This window comes from Diadema setosum, chromosome 2 (assembly GCF_964275005.1).
Source record: "Diadema setosum chromosome 2, eeDiaSeto1, whole genome shotgun sequence".
Classification (NCBI taxonomy): domain Eukaryota; kingdom Metazoa; phylum Echinodermata; class Echinoidea; order Diadematoida; family Diadematidae; genus Diadema; species Diadema setosum.
The window spans coordinates 25,758,435-25,764,467 of NC_092686.1; positions in this window are offsets into that span (position 1 = coordinate 25,758,435).

Below are 6,033 nucleotides of genomic sequence, written 5' to 3' on the forward strand. Positions count from 1 at the left end.
ATCTGAACAGTTTGTCAATATGAACTTTGTATGTCTTGCCCCAAGTTTCACTGCAATAGTTAAGGTGAGGTAATATTAAAGCATTGTAAATAGAAAGCAATATTTTTCTTGGTAAAAAAGATTTAAGTTTAGATAGAATTCCTATACTTCTCGATATTTTAGCGGTGATGTTTGTAATGTGACACTTCCAATCGAGAGACTCATGGATTAAAATACCTAAAAAATTTATTGATTCAGTTCTATCTATAACAGCACTTTCTATTTGTATTGGAGAAAGATTTTGTGGTATTTTCTTTCTTTTGGAATGGAACAAAACATACTTTGTTTTCTTAAAATTCAAAAACAATTTATTGCATTTAAACGACTCATTTAACATATAAAGTTCTTTATTCAATGTAAGTACAAGTGAAGTAACATTTTCATGAGAGTAAAATACCACAGTATCATCTGCAAAAAGTGAAAATCTCAAAATTTTTGAACAATTGATTATGTCATTTACATATACAAGGAATAAAAGGGGCCCAAGTACAGAACCTTGCGGTACGCCAAGAGTTACATCTAATTGAGTGGACTCGACACCATCGACCACCACATACTGCCGTCTATTTGATAAATAACTACCAAACCATTGTAGAGGTAAACCTCTTATTCCGTAGAGATGTAGTTTCGTTAGCAGGATGTGGTGGTCGATGGTGTCGAACGCCTTTGAGAGATCCATAAATACACCACAGCAATAATTACCTTTGTCAATTTCTTGAAGAATGTAGTCAGTAAAACAAATAACATTGAGTGAAGTAGAATAATTGTTACGAAAACCGAATTGCTCAGTTAGTAAGGAACTCATAAAGCCTGTCATACATAAGTCTTTCTAGAAGTTTAGAAAAAATTGAAAGAAGAGCAACAGGTCTATGATCATCAATATATTTTGGATCATCTTTTTTATGCAAAGGTACAATCTTCGCTGTCTTTAATTTTTCGGGTACAATGCCAGTGCTTAAAGATTTATTAAAAATATCGCATAAGGGGTCAACTATGTAATGTATACAATCCTTGACAACACGAGGGGATATATCATCAGGCCCACTTGTCTTTGAAATTTTTATAAAAGAAGACAATTTTAACAATTTATAAATAGTAGTAGGTTTAACAAAAAATGATTCAGCGTTCTCACATGAAACAAACTCTTGGAATGAATGTGATGGGCTGCATACCGATTTTGACAACTTTTGGCCAACATTAATGAAATAAGAGTTAAATTGATTCACAATGTCTTGTTTTGAGGATAACTTACAATTATCAAAATACATATTGTTTGGCATTAAATTATGTTTTTTCTTACCTAAAATACTATTTATATGACACCATGTTTTCTTTAAGTCACCTTTTACAGACGAGAACAATTCATTATAATATCTATATTTAGAATAACAAATGGTGTTTGTAAGTTTGTTTTTATAATCTTTATAAGCAGTCTTATGTTTTGTGTCTGGATTCTTTAAACTTGCTTTATATAATCTGTTTTTACGATTTATAGACTTAAGAATACCTTTAGTAATCCAAGGTTTCTTACATTTATCCATCTTATTCACATGAATAATCTTAAAAGGAAAACAATCATCATATATATCATAAAATTTTTCAAAAAATGTGTTAATAACACTCGTCAACATTTATACATTCTTTTACATTTGACCAATCGACATTTTTTAGTTTCTCACGAAATGACACAAGGTTTGTATCATTAATAATTCTTTTACGTACTTCTTTTTTCTCTGAAATGTTATGTTTAATACTCGTTCTGTTTTTTTACAATGCCAAATACTGGAAAGTGATCAGAAAGGTAAGCATAGATGATTCCACTGTAAGAATTTTTTTCAGGGGTGTTAGAATATATGTTGTCAATTAAAGAGGCTCTATTTGCTGAGATGCGAGTTGGTTTTGTGATCATTGGAAAGAAATGAAAAGAATACATCATGTCTAAGAATTCATTTGTTTTGTGATGGGAACCAGAATTTAGTAAGTCGATATTGAAGTCGCCCAGGAGATAGATTTCTTTCTTTTCATTTTCCAGTATTTCAAAAATATCGTTAATTCTGGAAGTAAAATCTGATATGTCAGTGTTTGGTGGACGATAAATACATGCAACAACAATAGATTTGTCATTAAGGCTAACTTCTATAAAGAGCATTTCATAATTGTTTGATATACATGATAAATTGGTTCGTAATACAAACTGATATTCATTTCTTACATAAAGAGCTACACCACCGCCAACCTTTCCAGCTGGTCTACAAATATGAACAAGAGAATAATTATTAATATCATACAAACCTAAATTCACTTTTGTGTTAAACCATGTTTCAGAAGCTGCTATAACACTGAAATTAAAATCGAGGGAGGATAAAAGTGTGTTAAAAGAATCAAAATTTTTCTGAAGGCTTCTTGCGTTTATATGGAAAAGGGAAAAATCCGAACACTTATCTGCATATTTTGTATGAAAGTCTTCAATGAACATGTATTCACAATTATTTTCGAAATAGTTCTGTGCGTCAGCAGATAGTTCTGTGCGTCAGCACAGAACTATCTGCTTATTAGTATCATTTACCTCGAGTGTTTTTTTACCTCGAGTGTTTTTAATTCTGCAAATAAAGGATCTGAATGGTCTCGATAACCTGAATTGGTGCATATGCGTATCTATAGCTTTCTTTTGTAGAAATAATATATTATCAGTGTGACTTTTTGATGTTGCCCATATAATGTTGCAATATGAAATGTACGATAATATCAATAAAATACTCTTAGGGACATAATACTTAAGCTTATGGAGTATACCAACGTTACGAGACACTTTATCAGAGATGTATTGCACATGAGTGTTCCATCTCATATGTAAATCCCGAGAAATTTGATACTTTCTTTTTGTTCCAATGGTATACCATCCACCATAATATTCAAATGTTGCATTTCATTTCTATGCTTCTTATTATGAAAATAAATAAAAAATTGTCTTTTTTAAGTTGAGTGATAATCTATTATACTTAAATCATGTAGATAATTTCAGTAATTCAGTATTAAGAGTTCTTAGAAGGGAATGAAAATCAGAATTGGAACAGAACACGTTGGTGTCATCGGCAAACATGATATATTGCAGTAACATAGATGAAATATCATTTATATACACCAGAAAAAGTAGCGGTCCCAATATGGATCCTTGTGGGACACCACATTGTATCGGTAATACTTGAGAGTTAACATATTCATAGTACACATATTGCTTTCTATTCGATAACCATTCTAGTGGAATGCCACGAACCCCATAGCAATGCAATTTACGTATAAGGATAGTGTGGTCAAGAGTGTCAAATGCCTTGCTTAGGTCCATGAAAACACCAATGACATGTTTTTGTTCAGCTAAGGCAGTCGACACTCTATCGTACAATTGGGCTAGTGCCATATCTGTAGAATAAAATTTCCTGAAACCATATTGGTCTTGATTAAGTATATCATTCTGAATAAAAAAAAATCATACAGTCTGTTATAAACAAGCCTTTCTATTACCTTAGAAAGACTAGGAAGAATAAAGATAGGACGGTAATTGGATATAAGAGAGGAGTCATCTTTTTTGTATACTAGAATAACTTTTGCAATTTTACATGCATTTGGAAATGTACCAGTCGAGAGGGACAAGTTACAAATATGTACTAAAGGTGTCAATATACTACCATCAATTTGCTTAGGAAAGACGTGCTCATTTCATCATGACCAACTTGATTTCAATGAATGTGCAATGTCAAGGATGTCACTATAATCTGTTGGTTTAAAAAATATTGAATTATCATTTGACGTACCTAAATACTGCGAAAAATCTGTTTGGGTGGGATCTATTTTTGAAGCTTGACTAGGACCTATATTAACAAAATATTCATTAAAATAGCACGCCACATCTCTAGGATCACAAAGTGTTTGTCCGTCACGTACATTGTATAATTTGAAATGTTGACACCTTCTTCATTAATTACTTTCCACGTGGCTGTCATGTTTCCAGTAGCGTTTTTAAAGGCTACGGTGTAATACATTCTGCGGGAAAGCCTTATGATTTGTGTCAATTTATTTCTATATAATTTATATCGATCAACATTATCATTATTAGAATACCGTAAGCTATATTTGTATAATACATTTCTTTTCTTAATTGATCGAAAAATCCCCCTTTTTATCCAAGGATTTTTAATTCTTCTATTGTTTTTCTTTTCAATAGTGGGGATACGTTTGTCGAAATAAGAAATAAATATATTCCAGAACGTATCATAAGCAATATTTGGGTCTGCGTAAAGTAATACATCATCCCATGTTTCCGTGATTAAATCGTTGTTTAGTAATGATATATTTTCTGATGTGAATTTGCGCGTCTTCTTACGTTCTGTTTGCTTGACATGGGAATACTGTGTGTCGTCACAGATTAAAAATATAGGTAAATGATCACAAATATCACTATACAGAAGACCAGATTTTGAATAAACTGTATCAATATTTGTAAAAATATTATCAATCAATGTTAATGAGTTGACCGTAATTCTTGAGGGCTTATCGATTGTGATATTACAAAAATATGCTTGCAAAATATTGCAAAGTTTGTTCTTAACATTATTATATTGATTCAAAAGATCAATATTAAAATCGCCCATCACGTATACATCTTTGTTTTCCTGATTGACCAACATCAAAGTTTTCCAAAATTAGATTACTATCTGTGTGAGGGGGCCTATATCTTACACAAAGTATTATATTTCTTCTATTGTACATATTAATTTCAACACTCATGCAATCACGGCTAAATTCATTTCCGTTGTATATCAAATCAGGCCTTACTTTAAACGACAAAGAGTGTGGAAGGAACCGGGCGACTCCGCCCTCTAGTCCGCATTTTCTATCCGAACGGACAACAGAATATCCATCAATGTTATATAACGGGGGAGATTTGTCGTTAAGCCATGTTTCTGTGACACCAATAACTGAAAACTTCATATCAATCGCTGATAACAGTAGTTGCATATTTTCATAATTTCTTAAAAGACTGCGAGCAGTAACGTGTAATACACTGAAAGAATGTTCATGAATAATAAATTCTGAATTGAACTCGTCAGGTAAATAATACCGACATTGGACATTTTTATGTGGACACAAATTAATTTTATCCATATTCAAAACAAGAACAACACATGGACCATGACATGGTAGTCAACATTTTGCTTATAAGAATTACTGAAAGCAGATAAGAAGAGAAGGAAAGAATATAGCAAGTCATACAGAGTATAGATTGTTTACAAATTACTCTCGTGAGTAGTGGCCGCATCGGACAATTAAGATCTCACAACAGAGATCATTGTGATATCATCACTGCCTGCAGACAATTTATATCAGAAGTCAAATTGTATCTTTGGAAATATTCTATATACACAATAAACATCGTACACAATGTGATATTTGATATAACTATATACACATAATATTTACATATTCGCGGTATAGACTTAGAGATTGACAGAGAAGGAAAGGCAGAGAGGTGGATAATCAGGGAAAGATAGAAGTAGACATAAAGAACGTGATTACGACATAATGAATAAGTTATTGAGAAGCAATACAGTACTCATACCGAACTGGAGGAAGGAAAGTTATCACATTTGATGCATATGTGAAGGTTAATTGCTTCACAAAACACCCTGCCACATATACTACAAACATAATTTTTTTTTTTCTCAATAAACCATAACTGTAGATGGTTTATTCCACAGTGTTCTAGAAAAAAAATATTATAACCATGGTTCACATTTTGTATATTTTAGCAATTATACTTAACATTGATTTTACTGATTAACATTTTTACATATTTTGTTGTTTCTATCCCTAGAATTATTTTGAAACACTAAAGCTTGGTTTTTATTTCATCTGCAAATGGTATACGGTATAATTCCTTTAAATTGATTCCAAATTCAAGTTCATACGCTTCCAGTATCGCTTCTCTTGTATAAGTAC